The sequence below is a fragment of the Poecilia formosa genome, unplaced genomic scaffold, assembly GCF_000485575.1.
Source record: "Poecilia formosa unplaced genomic scaffold, Poecilia_formosa-5.1.2 Scaffold0, whole genome shotgun sequence".
Taxonomy (NCBI): Eukaryota; Metazoa; Chordata; class Actinopteri; order Cyprinodontiformes; family Poeciliidae; genus Poecilia; species Poecilia formosa.
In genome coordinates, this window is record NW_006799939.1 from 3,887,613 (window position 1) to 3,902,472 (window position 14,860).

Consider the following 14,860-nt stretch of genomic DNA (forward strand, 5'->3'; position numbering starts at 1 on the left):
CTTCACTTTTGGGATTATATTGTTGTGTTTTATGCATCACAAACTACTTTGTGAAAGTAAGGTAATGGCTAAGCAACCCTCCCAGTGTTTTGCATCCTAGCATCTACACTCACCACTTTCTTTGTCTGGTACATTGTGCTGGTGCCAGGTTGGACCTCCTTCTACCTTTATACCTGCCTTAATTCTTCACATGAAAGACTTCAGGGTTGTTTCTTAATGTCACCCCTTTTCTTTAAATAAAACTAAAAGCAAATACTACTGAATTAAACTCATTAAAAGTTAGCTTTCTAGAATACATGTCAAACGCAGGCCTCTTGTGACCTTTCCACTCTTCCTCTTGCTGCTTATTCATAAATAAACACATGCAGGCTGGAGCTTCGTTAAAGAGGCTCTGATTGACTTCCTGAGAATGACAAGAGTTTGCCAAAACCAAATTTTATCATCTACTGTGCGGAAATCATAACTCTTTATGTAACTGCGGTCGCTCCATTATGTTTTACTGTCACTCACATGAGCTTGCATTTGTTTTTTGACAGGAAGCAGAAGCCGGAGGTTAACTTTTGCCGACTTCATGTCATCTCGGACGACAAACCAGGGACTTTTTGAGATTAAAACTTTTGTCCAGTTTAAGGCTTGATTTTGAGGTGAGTCATTACAGCTAGACTCGAGGTAGGAGTCAGTGATTCAGACATGGTGATAAAGGTTAGTGTAATGGACTGGGGAATGTACGCTGTGTCTGCGTGTGGGTTAGAAAAAAAATGTACTTCAGAGAGATTCTGGTTTCCTTTCCCCTGCTCTATAAAAGTTGCGAGACCATTTGTTAACTGTCAGTCGGTTAGCCTCCATTCCCACTCTAACCCCAATATAAAAACCATTGAAATCTACACCAGCTTTTGAGGAAGTGAACTACCCCGATGTACCCTCGCCATCTGGAGCCTGGAGCATTTTATCCCACAAGGTGATTTCTTTGATCCTAAGTGCTTCCTTAGCAAAGAGTAAACGTTCCGCTCCTCTTTCAGAGATTACAATGCTAAACCAGAGGCAGAGCTTTGCAGTGAAGTGTGAGTTATGTCCTTGTTTGGTATTTGAAATACATTTTTTGGATGTGCCTGGTGTCCAAGCATTCAGATTGCCAAGAAAACACATTTCAGAGAAAGCCAAAAATGTCTCTAGTCAGCCAAATGACTCAAGTATGCAGTAGTAGTGGCTTCAGGCAAGAGGTTTTATAGTTTATCATGACCGTTGGAGGTTTGTATACTGCAGGTTCTGCTTTCCCTCTGCTGACTCTTTGAGAATACACTGTGTTTGAAGAGGTATTGATGATACACCTCAGTAAATTGGAATATTTGTTCCAATGAGGCTCGTTAGTCTGATTAAAAAGTACTATTTTAAAATCAAAACTTTTAAGCATAACTTTAAGTCCACATGTCTACATAAAACATTTCTTTTGCCAGTCTGGGGTACTAACCTTCTGTACTAACAAAATATTGTCTCGTACTTAACTCTATCTACCTTCCTACCTTCCAGCTTCTCTGTGCCGACTAAAGAGAAATGTTCACACAGCATGATGCTGCCACCATCATGTTTCATCATGTCTGTTCAGTGTTACTTTTTCTAAACAACAAAAAGCCAGTGTGGGATGTATGGTGAGGAGAGCAATAAACATTAGAAAATAGGCTGATTAGCAATATTTCTATGGCAAACTCTAGATCATTTGTAGCTCAAATATTCGTTGTGAATACATTCTGAACAGGCCTCTGGCCTTCAAACCACATTAAGAATATAATTTACTGATTTATTAATTTACTGACACTTTTGTAACAAATGTTTTTAAAGCTTTTAAAGTTCAGACCTAGGGCTTAAACACATCCTGCCTGATCAAGTAAGTTGACATGATTTAATACAGACAGGAAGGCACACATAGTGGAAATATTCAGATTCGGATAGCCAAATACATTTAGAGGTGCTATGGAGGAATTGCAACATTTATTACACAAGTTTCAATGAAAACGTGTCCTCAGACACCACGAAGAACTTTTGTTTTAGCCCTCGTTTTTTAATGGGCCTTGGCTCAGAAATTCGGAATTTATTTGTGCATTTTTCTGGTTTTCACAAACTAGCCGTGCTTATTCATTTCCAAAAAATCCCACATTTAATCATTTCAGACAGAAACACTGATTCCATGAAGAGGCCTGACATTTTTGACTGAAGGCTCGACTGATACGGAATAAAAAAATAAATAAAATAAAAAAAGATGGTCAAATAGCTGACAGAAAGTTAAACGAATCCACCCTAAAGTAACATGTGACAACTATTTTAGAGTTAAAAAAATATGTCAGATTGTTTTTTTTAACAGAATTCTGATGTTATTCATTTTGACATCTATTGCCAACAAAATGCAGAAATGCATCCCCTTAGCAACACAACTATAAAAGTAGAATAACTAATTTACTGCATTAAACCATAGTAAAGAACATAGTTGGTAATAATTGCGCTCTCTTTTTCTTGCACAGTACTTTGACCTAAATTTACATTTTTAAAAATGTGTTACAGATGTTCAGTGCTGCAGAGTTTTTATTTCTCATATTGTGTTGGTGAGCATGCAGCATCGGGTGCAGCAGATGTCAGCGGAAAGGTTTGAAATGAATGCAATACGCCGGACCCAAGGAGTGACTTGTTGTTTTGACCAAAGATGCCGCAAGAAGTTTGCAGTAACTCTGAAACTGAATCACATTTGTTTGTCGTTCTGGTCAGCTCTGCGTCGCCTTGATGTGCTGGCACATGTGCTGGTGTACACCAGCAGGGATTGAACTGCAGTCCGAAGATCTGAAGTGCTGACGTTTTATTAAGCAACACTCCATCTGCATAACTTCTCTAAACTCTCTATGGTTCTAACAACACAAAGAGACGTTTTCCCTTGACGACAAATGTTTCATAAGCTCTTATCTTCTCGCGTGCAGTCCTCTTTGATGTTATGTCTGCGACAGCCTTTGTTTAAACAAATGACTGCATGACAAAGTGATACAGAAAGGGTGGGATGCTCATCCCAAATGTATGGTGTTGAAGCCTATGATGAACATTGGGGTGGTCCAGTGGTGTGGAAACTTTAAATGACTCAATAATCAGTCATCCCCAGGCGAACCTTGGCCAATCAGAGCGAGAGGAAACACCAGTGACCAGGAAGAGAACCTGAATTTAATTAACGATTCATAAATGTGTATGTGTAGATTCCCTGTGATGTCACCGTGATGCGAGCGGTCACGGCACAGCAGTGAAAACAACCAATTAATGGACATCACAAAGTCAGGTGGGGGAGACGAAAACACATGCTCATCCGCTCACGGCGAAAGAAATATCAGCCGAGACAATTACGTCATTAAGCATCCAAACCTTTCAAAACCATATGGGATAAAATATAATATGTAACACGAGGTTCTTCAGTTGTTTTGCGTCACAAAAAACTCTTTACTCACCATGAAATGATTGGTAAGGATTTTTGAAGTGAGTTACATACATATGCATATTTTTGTACTGTTTGATGAAAATTGATAAAGTTATTTTATTGATTTTTATGCTGATTAGACTAGTTACTGTAAGAAGAGTTTCATATGTTCTGAGTATGTGTTTCCCGCAGGTGGATTGTTGTAGCAGCACCACTTCCACCTGTAAACAAGCACCCAATGCCAGCATGACAACAGCTTCAAGGCTCATAAAAAGTAAAAAAAAAATAAAGAATCATGAACCTATAACATAGAGAGACTGGAGTTTTTGTTTTAAAATGCAACAAGTGCTAGCCTCCACTGGACTAGCAGTTAGCTTTAGCCTCCATTACTAATCTAGATTTATGCTAAATGAAGACACACAAATTCACTTCAGGTGAGATATTAACTGCTTATGACATTTAAATTGATCATCCCTGTGAAAATGATAAACTATCCCTTTAAAATGAATCACCAACGGGGCAACTATAGATCTAGCATTCACTCTGGTTTGTGCTCATTACACCCATTCAGTAATTTACAAAACCCCAAATCCCATGTGCTCCAGTGGACTTTCTGAGTAACTATAGGTGCTTTGTTCAGTGTATACGTCTGAAAACACATGGGGAACTACCTTGGAGGTGGCATATTATAGACAGGGGCAGTGGGAGGCTAGGTACACACACACACACACACACACACACACACACACACACACACACACACACAGATCCACGCACACACATAGAGTCCAAACAGAAAGGTTACAGGAGGTAATTGTGTCAGCAGTGTTTGGTGTTAGGAAGCTGGGTGAAGAGGGGAGCAGTGAAGGGAGAACAGAGGAGGCGGGGAAGGAGGGAGGTAGATAAAGAGGAAGCCAGAGCCGGAGGGGGTTGCATGCTAATTGGAGCCATATGGGCAACAGATGAACTAAAGTGGTGTGCAGTGTCGACTCGACACACTCTCGATCTCCTCCATTATTACTCTGTCCTTTGAAATGTCTTTCTGCAAAATTAATTTGCTCTTTTCATTACCAGCCTTGGCGAAAATTACACATTGCGGCCTGCGAGGACATTCGAACGGGCAAACTCATTCAAATGAACCGCAAATAAAAAAACTCAGTGGGTTTGTGGCCAGGTGATAAGTGGAAGTGGCCTAGCATGATTTTAAACCCATTTTTGTTTCCCAGTGGTTCAATAATTTTATAGCTACACAATGATACACTGTTTTGCATGTAGTTGTTTTTTTATTAATTTATTTATTTTTTTAGTTAAGATGGAAATTAAGTTTACTGGGGAACTATTAGGTTTGTTCGCCTCACTTGCAGGGTTAATGCTCAATATTACCACCCACGCTCATGCATACCTAAAATGCAACCTCCATCAAACCCAGTCTTGGTAATGCAGTCTAATGGCTCTGAGTAGGAAGCCTCCACAATGCAGGTCGTGCTTCACACAGACACTGTGCACATTGTGCGCCCCTATAACGCTGGTGCAATTTATACAGGGGGGAATGAATCTATTGCTAATATCTGTATAGAGATTTTAGCCACAATTTACTGTCACTTTTACTTCCCATTGCTGTCAATCAAATAAGAAGAACACCTGCCAGGGTAGAAAATAACTTAATGAGTCCATGAATGTAAGACTAATCTCGTTCTTTTTTGTATTTTGTGCCCGCTAGGAGCAGAACAACCAAATGGTTATTTTGTTTTATGAGTAATAATGTGTGTAGACTTGCTAAGTGTGAAAGTAACCCAAGCTGACTTTGTTTTGCTCACAGTTGATTTTAATTTCCATAATCTGCTCCTTTTATTTGTTGATGATTCTTTTTATTGTATCTTTTCCCTCTTTTTATTCTTGTGTGACTTTATGGAGAAAGAACATTTTAAAGGTCTGTGGTTGTTTTAAGCTGTCAGTATGTTTGGGAGAGATTATCATCATGTTAGTGTCTGTCTAATATTAATAATATATGGTGCATTCGTTACCAAATGACATGCATGTCAGATTATTTCCTCTGGATGCTGCATTTGGTATTTAATTTACTCAAAAATCTAATTACTGGTTGTACTAGCTGCTTCTAAACAATGGTAGTCTTGCAGAATGGAAGAATATGGGATTACCTGGCACACAAGCCAAACCCCAGGTGACATTTGAACCAGCAAGCCTTCTAAGCTGCAGGAAACAGTTTTAACAATAATACCGCCGTGCAACCAGGTTCTAAAATAAATTGATGGAAGCAGTTTAAGAAATACTCATAATATAGGTAAAATTAAGTGAAATTTTTAGGAATAATCTGTTTTGATATGACTCTTTGATTGTTCGGCTTGTAGCATATTTCAGTACATCTATCCATCCATCAGTCAATAACTATATCGAACAGTTACTGACCAAAAGAGGGGATTCACCCTCCACGATAAAACTTGGACAGAAAGCTTTTCCCTAAATGTGTGATGGAGATTGAGCGCTACGTATTTTGGTAAATGTTGCACAGCCTGCAGAACGGACCACATGGTAGACATGGAGTCACAGCAACCAGTCCTTTCTCTCTTTCAGTTTAAGAGCTAAAAGGTTGTACAGGGCGAAAAATACTTAGGCCACGAGGGAATCCTAGATTTATTTGCTCAGCAAAATAATGTACACAGCCCATAATAAAGCGTTGGAAGTTCAACAAATTAAAATAAGCAATTATCTTTAAAAAGCTGTGAAATCTATTCACATAGGTTCTGGGTGATAAAAATCCCAGACAGCTATTTAACTATTGGAATTATGATAAGTTTCATCAGGGACTCCTGTCATTTGAAACATACTTCATTAGATAACCCCTTGTTACACGACATAATATTTTTATTTCTTCTTCTGTGGCTCCTCTTTTTGTCGTAATTCTTAAGTGAGCATGTAAATAAGGGTAAAAAATATTTCCTGCAATGCACGTAATTTTTTTCAAGTTCTAAATCCTTTATACTTTACACTTTATACTTTATTTATAAATGATATACATTAAAGATGAATTTAGAAAATAGGGTTTGGTCAGCAATACTGGAATGAAATTTTAGCTGCAGAACAAGAAACATTTCTATATGTGCTGGTTATTGCATCACATAAACGCTATAGGCACATGCAGTTTTAAATGTCTGTATGTCTGCTAACATAGATTTTTAATAAATAATACTGCAAATGAATTCATAGGAACAAACCCTTGACTTTAATAAGAATGTGACTAATTGTGTTGATCCAATTAGGGCCCGGCTTGCAGTGTCAGAGCCAATCAGGACGCAGAGCACCATGGGATCATTAGTGAAAAAGCAAAGGCCAAACAATAATTAGCCTGTTAGCATTTAAATCCATCAGTCTCTGTTTGATGAGGAAACATGGAGAGCAGAGCAGCCACACAAGCATGAGATGTGCTTCCTTTGCCTACAACAAAGACACACTCGCCTCAGCGAGAGCACACACACACACACACACCACATTCACCTGCTGTGTGATTTCTGAGAAACGCGCATAATCCACCCGTTAACGCTTGACTTAATAGTCGGGGTAAGCCACGGAGGGCAGCCACCAAAATCAAACGAAACATTCACACAAAATATCACACTGAGTCTCAATGAAAAGTGTCAAAATTATGAGCAAGGAAAATGCTGCTGGAGGGTGTTAGCAAACATTTAAGTCTTTGTTGTTCCAGCAGATGCCACAATGGACTGCAGTGCAAACCGCTGACTTCCAGCAAACTGAAGCTGCTGTCACGCTGTCTCTTGTTTTGCCATTTGTGTTGGCATGTCTCAGAAGATATGTGACATGTGTCTAAGCACAGAGGCAGGAATAACATTTTTGTTAGACATCTATGAAGTATGATGCATTTCTTTTTATGCATTTGTATCAGGATGACTGTGACATTACTGCTTTGTCTTTTTTTTCAAATATAATGACTCCTTGACCATGTTAGGCTAAAGGTTTAATGCGCTATACATTCTCTATGTTGATCAAATGCTGTATGCTACAGTGTCAAATGCGCAGAAAGTATGGACTAATATTTCTAGTGTAACAAAAATACAATATTTGATAAATTTATGACAAAGCAGCAGATGGTGCCTGTATGTATCTTTGATAACTATTTCTGTCTGAAATTTTACAATAAATTATTTACAATTAAATTACTGCAACAGATGCTACAGAAGCAGCATAAAGGGAAGCAATAAAACATATTTTTTCCTTCCAAATGTTGCTCCTGCATCAATAAAGCAGCAACTAGAGCCCTTTAAATTAATTTCTTAAAACAATTCTTACAAGTAGTTGTCACTTTACAACACAAACGTAACTAAAACAGCTCAGTGTTCACTCACTGCGTTCAAGCTGCCTTGGTCTGGAAGTGAATTTATTGCCTGACTGGCCTGCAGTAACCAGCTCAGTGCTCTTTCAGTGCTGTGTGTTAATCTCACATAGGTAAACTTTGCGTGAAATATTCCTAATCTCCAACGCTGGGTTTGCTTGTCTTCTCCACTCACACGTTTCTTTTGAGTTTATTTGTGTGTGGGAGTGTGTGTGGTCCTGTCTCTCCGTCTCACTGTGGCACTTCCAGGGTACAGAGGTCATCGGCGGACAGACTAAGACAAATGATCTATGGGCTGGTTATTTACATTGATGGCTCCATGAATGACAGTGTAAATATTTTTCTTTGTTTTTTTATTTCTTCTGTGATTGAAGTACTAATTTTAGATTAGATTTATGTACTGTTAAAGGTGTTGCTATTTAGAAACAAAAAAGGGGCAAATAATCATAAAACAAAATAGATTTTTTTTTTTCTATTAAAATATGTTTTCTTATTAAATATCTTATGTAAAACAGAAAAATACATATAAACTGCTAACATTAGTCACGGCATCATATAAAATAACCGAGGCTGGAGTTCAAACAAAACTCAGTGATTAATAGACTTCACAGAGAAAGCTTTGTAAAGCAGATGTAAATGAATACATGTGCAACATATGAACAAGCTTCTTGGCAGCATCCACGCTTTGCTGCTTTCTGTTTATGTTTATCCGCAAACGTGTGTGTGTGTGCAGTGCAACAGCGCTCACCATTAAGAAGATCTGGACGGAAGCCTAGTCTGCAGCTGTGTGTGTGCGTGTGTGTGTGTGTGTGTGTGTGTGTGAGACAGAGAGAGAAAAGGCCAAATAATGGGAGGGGTTATATAAGGGATTACAGACAAAGTATTGGGACAGTGAGGTAACATTTGGCTTCCTAGCAACGTTTGGGTGAACAGCTCTATTACTTTGCTACAATCAGGGCACTGCTGTTCTGCGAGAAAATGTGACCAAGATGATTGTGCAATATTATGTGTAATTTAAAGAGCCACTGCTTTTCCTTCACAATTTGTGACTCGGTTTCAAATAGCCTAAAGCTGAAGCGTAAACACCTCTAATGTTCGCTCAAAGGAGTAGTTTCACATTTTGCATATGGAAAACAACACAGGTTTTTCATGTGTTATGTGTTGCTGCAGATTTGCATCATGTCAGTCACATTCAACACTACTTAAATGTCTAAAATGGATATCAAAATACCAAATGTCACATTCATTAATATATCTGCTAATGAATTAGGCCTTGTCTAGTTTTGCTCTATTTTTATACTTTGCTCCAGTTCAATTCTCAGCCCTTGCTGTGTTGAGCTCTCTATGTTTTCCTCAAACATGAAAAAAATGTTTTCTTTTAATAGTTCTTTCCCACAGCACAAAACCATGCATGCTGAGTCAGTTGCAGATTTTTCTTTTGACAATGGAAGTGCATTTTTGCTGTGTGATTGCATTGTTAGCTTGTTTCCTAATCTTTTTTTTGTCAGATCTGTAAAGGACATGCTGCCGTTGAGGATATATACTGTGTGTCAGCCAAAAAAAAAAAAAAAACGGATAAACAAAATCTTTCTTCTGTAAAACCAAATGATTCCAGTTTCTTGTTTGTCTTTTGAAAAACGAGGTCCATTTCTCAGAGAGCCAAACCCAAACGACCTTAGCAAGTTATGGCAGGAAGGTGATTTCAGGCCAAGAACAGGATTATTGAAAAATTACTGCTGTTTGTACATAAAACATAATCCTTAAGTAACTTTGTTGCACGGACAATGCAATAATGAAAGCACACCTACACGTTTTTCAATTATTCATCATTCCACTCTAAAAGCACACATTTGTAATTTTTTATTTTTTTTTGCAATTACAACTTTTAAATTATAACTGAAAATGTTAGTGTGTGTCAGCAATTTCTTACACGAGTAAATTTGTCCTAAAGCTATTAAGCCTAGTTGTCCTACGTTTACTGTCCTATCAGGTAAATAGTAAGGTAGTTCTAGCTAACTAGCACTAGCTAACTAGTACTAGCTTACTAATGCTAGTAAACCTATCTTACTAGTAAGGTAGCTTACTAGTAGACCTAGTAAGCTAGGTTTATTTAGAGATGGTAATTCTTTGAAAAGTTCATATTGGTTTTTCATTTTCAGATTTTGCTTTAGTACATAAAAGGTCCTGGTTCTCTGCTTTACTGTATCTGCTTCCATCAGCCAAGTATTTTATCAGTTCATGGAACGGAGACAAAAAACGTCTCATTTTATTATTTTATTGAAGTCACACTCTGTCAACTGGTAGTTTAATCAAATTTGCATTAATGGTTGTCATCCTGGGGAGTCTGTTTTTGGTTATTTTGTAATTTTATATCCACCTAAGTAAGTGTTTTACTGTATTTGCTATACAGGACCTATGTTAGCTCCCAGCAGAAAATTGTAATTTTTTCTTCTTCATGGTGTGGTTTGAGCACATAGTGCGCATGTGTTTTGATCTCTTTACTTCACCTTCTACTTCAGAGGATTCTTCATGCCATGGCAAGTCCCACAATATTAACACAACAGCTAACAATCACCGCGCACAGATAGGGTAGAGCGGACCGACATAAACAGTTTAGGAAGTATACCCTTTCTCCTGGCAGATCTTCAGAGTGTGAATTTAAACCATGATGAATTGTTTGGCTGCGATTGCCCACGGGTGATGAATTTGTGCAATCACACACAACAAGGCCCCTCAGCCGCCTGGCCCTCATGACGACAAATGTACAGACCCAAAGTGTTTCTATACTGTTTCACTGCTTGTGGGCTGAGAAGACTGTAATCACATCGTGTATACAACCCACTCAGAGAGGCGGCGCAGCGCAGAAGTGTGAGGTAAAGGAGAGAGTGAGAGCAACAGGCAAAAACAATGAGAGCAAAAACAGATCCAATGATTTTACAACAAATTTCAATACTTTTGCTTACTATGTCCCTTATGCTAGTAAGGTTAAAGTGTTTTTAGATTATTTACTTCACAGAAGTTTTTATTTTTATTGTCCCACTGGGACTCCTTGTATTGTTCCTGCTGGGTAACACTTCGCTGCAAAGTGTTTGTTATTAGGTGCTATGTAAATGAAGCTGACACTGACATTAACAAATCAATGTTCTCATAAATTGCTGTAGCACTTTGAGACTTGAAATGTTTCAGGATTAAAGAAACGTGTTCCAGTGCTGCCGTTTGCAAAGCAGCCAATCCAGAAGTGCCATTTATTTTCCTTGGCACTGATTGGCTATACTCCCAAGAGCAGAGATAAGGAAGACGGTAGACATTAGCTTACTGCTAAGATGGTTTCCACTGTTAATGCATTTTAAGGTATATTTGGAGTTTGAACTATTAAAAATGCAGTTATAAGAAATTTAAAGGTGTCTAAAGTATGTGCAGATTTTCGCTATTTGCAAGCGGTCGTGGTCCTTTACACCCTCCAAGAGTCTACTGTATTTCAGTGTCTGCATCAACACTGATCAAGTTGTCAACACTCCCTTAAATGTACTTATGCTACAGATGTTAAAAGGGCAATATTATGTTTTCCAGCCACATAGCATCATTGTGTAGAGCAATCAAGTAACTGTGTTATTGTCACTTGTGATAAAAATGCTGCATGTATCACTTATGGCTTAAAAGAAATCTGACTTCAAAATTAAACGTGTAGAAATTAGGCCTCTGTCTCTTTAAAAACTCCTGCTCTTTCTGAAACTCCGCCTTCAGGAAGTCATCACAACATCGCTCTTCTATCAACCCTTTAGCAACGTTTTTACCAGCTTTGCACTGAGCAGAAGCTCATAAAAAGAGCTCGGCAAATGTGCAGCTCTACCAGGTGTTTGCTAATTGCTGCTGGCTAGTCTGAAGGAGCTGAGTGGCAGAGTCACAGGGGAGGTGGGTGATCTGTGAGGCGGAAGCTCGGAAACTGCAGCTCCGAGAAGAAGCTTCATCTCGAAGGCAGCACTGGGTCCACCCAGGGTTTTTTGCACAGCTGACTGGTTGCCACCGGAGATTAAAAGATTCCTCAAAGCAACACTACAGGATGTTTTCTGATGAGGGAATAACATCATAACATGATGTAAAGCTCAAAAAAGTCGACTCTGCATAATACTGGAGTCCACCTCAGTCTACATCGTGATTCTGAACTGGATTAAACGGGTATAAATATTGGGAGGATGGATTGAAGTGATACCTCCCCAACACGTGATGTCACTTTAATTAGTGAAGCAGCAGACAAAAACGGCTACCATCTAAAGTTGGACATGCCTCATAAAGGTCTTGGCGATTTGACTTCCTTGCAATCCAAAAAGACTAAAATGTGATCTCAATTTGTTTAACTTATAACCCCATAACTAAGTCCAATTAAATATTAAGATAATCACATGCCAAGGATTATTAATCATCAGAATCCTCCATGTCCGCATGGTGATGCTTTGAAAGGTTGATTTCCTTAAACACAACGTAACATCTAGCGAAAATGTGGAAACACTGAGTGACCCATTAGTTGGCGCCGTGCCAGCTCTGATTTGCTCCTCGGGAATTTAAGAAGCAGAAATATTCTGCAGAAAGCAACAGGCCAGACTAATTTGTCTCCGGCAGTCTGTGCTCCTCACCACCATCTGCATCGTTGAGACATGACTGTGCCGACTCAGTTATGGGAATCGCTTCTGACGCTTGATGGGTTTTACCACAACAGCAGGACATGAAGTAACGTGAGTGAATTTGCGGTTGCTAAGACGTTTTGCGGGAATGATGTGCATCTGAGCCTCCTGCGAATTAGCCCACACACCGACACATGTAAGGACCAGCGGGAGAAGTTTATTCAAATAATTTGTTTTGTTGTTTTCCCATTCATCTAATCCTCGTCACGGAAAGTAGCACAAAAAAGCAACAGGAAACCTGCAGGAAAATAAAAACCTGGAATAAGCGAGGACAAAGAGAGATCTGTGCATGCAGATATATTTAAGTGAAACGGTTTAAAATCGAATGCCTCGGGCCGTGTAATTATTTTAATGCTTTTAATTTGTGACTTAAGTTTTACTCAGCGTGCACTCCTGAAAACTCCCATATGCTAATAGTAAACCAATGTCTTGGCACAACGGTTTGTGGCCAGGCTTGTTACTTTCTCCTGATGTTGTGCAACATAAACACCTAAAGAGCACACAGCAGTTCGATATGTGCCTTCTGCAGCTTCGGACTTGTCGCAGATGGGAACCGAGCGACGGAGGAGGCTAATAAAATTACTGCTGTCTGTGCGTTTGTCGAGTTTGGTTTGTGGTTTAACAATCTGTGCACAACATTTTGGTTCCCTCTTCGGTTTTCATTTGTAAGCATTGTACGAAGCATTTTTTTTTCCTGAACATAAAACTAAAATCTTGCCTTCTTGTGTATGCTGAAAAGTTATTTTAAAAAAGACATGCTTCACATAATCTTATGATCAATTGTAAAACATTGCATGAAACATTTTTTTTTTTGTCTTTTTTCCAAATGTTCCAAATAAAAATTACTCGGTGGCACGTTGCAAAGTCAATGTTTTCTCCTCTGGATGTTTCTTGTTCTAAAAACTGGTGAAATTGGTTCAAAAACTGAAAGAAAAACCAATCTAACTTTAACCTTTGTGTATTTTCCCAGGATAAATCATTATTTACGCTGACTAATCTGACTCCTATCTGTATAAACTGTGCATCCATGACCAGACTTCTTATCCCAGAGCTTCCTGTGAGCCAGCTTCAAGGATCATTAATAACGCCGTGTTATTAATTTGGCTGGGATGAATAAGATCCATGAGATGCATCTGAGAATTTAGTGACGTATTCCCATTGCAGTAAATTTCACCTTATCAGATGACAGCTCGGCCCGTGTTTCCATAGATCCAGCGCACTGTTTTTATGTATTCAACATTAGATCAAGATAATCGGACAGCTTCCTGTGACTCAAATGTTTATGCGAAGATCAGCCAGGATGCAAAAGAAACTGATAATGTGTTCATGCCGGAAAGTACTGGCCTTTAAAGAGCACTGAAGAGACCTCTTGTAGAAAATTTTAAATGTTTATATTATAAAACATGTGCAAGTATGTAATGGAGGTTTGGGTTCTATTTCTAGTTCAAAGAAAATGTGACGTCCACGTCTGATTCCACGTGTTGGGTCAGATGTTTGAGAAAAGGCTGACAGAGTTCCTTGTTTTTGCTTTCATGAAGCCAATTTTTATATCAGACAAAGAAAACAAATAAGTCCCAAATGCCATTTACAAGCGATGACTAAAGTAAACAAAAACAAAACAAACTGTAAAATGTAAAGTAAAAATGTTACATACTTTTTGGTTTGTGTTGATAATAATAGAAATATTTGACAATGTCTCACTGTAAAGCAAGCCCCCCTAGTAGTTCTTATTTATTTTAAATTTCATGTTGATGCCTGGGGTTTGTGTTCTTTTCACTCCCGCAGAATGTTGCTGATGTTTGGGATGGTTTGGACGATAAACCCGAGAGCTGGTGTTTGTGAAATATCCAACGGTGGTTTGGCCCAAAGCTCGCTTTCACAATACCAACCCTAAATGCTGTAAAGTATCAGCAAATCAAACACCCTGAAGCACAACACAATCCAAGGGGGGTCCTGAAAAAGCACGAGTATCTTTTGCTTTGAGACTGAGCTCACTCGGATGAAAATTAGGAACATGTACCGCATCGATTCGTTCCAAGTGCTCACCGAGGTCAAGAGATTCTAATGGTACAAGTGTTTGTGGTCAGCTTGAATCCAGATCATTGCCGCTCGTGGCGTTGTTTCACTTTGAGGACTCCAGAGGAAGACGATTTTCTGCCCAACCTCTCTTTTGAGCACATGTCATTCAGCAACATAATGAAGACTGACACACTGCACAATGCTTATCCACTGGACTCAACAGTGGATGATGTCACCCGCCAAGCGTTTCTTACTTATAAGATGATGGGAAACACCTGTACCTAAAAGCTGCAGTATGTAACTTTTATAAAAAATATATACTTTTTTACATATTTGTTAAAGCTGTGACTATGT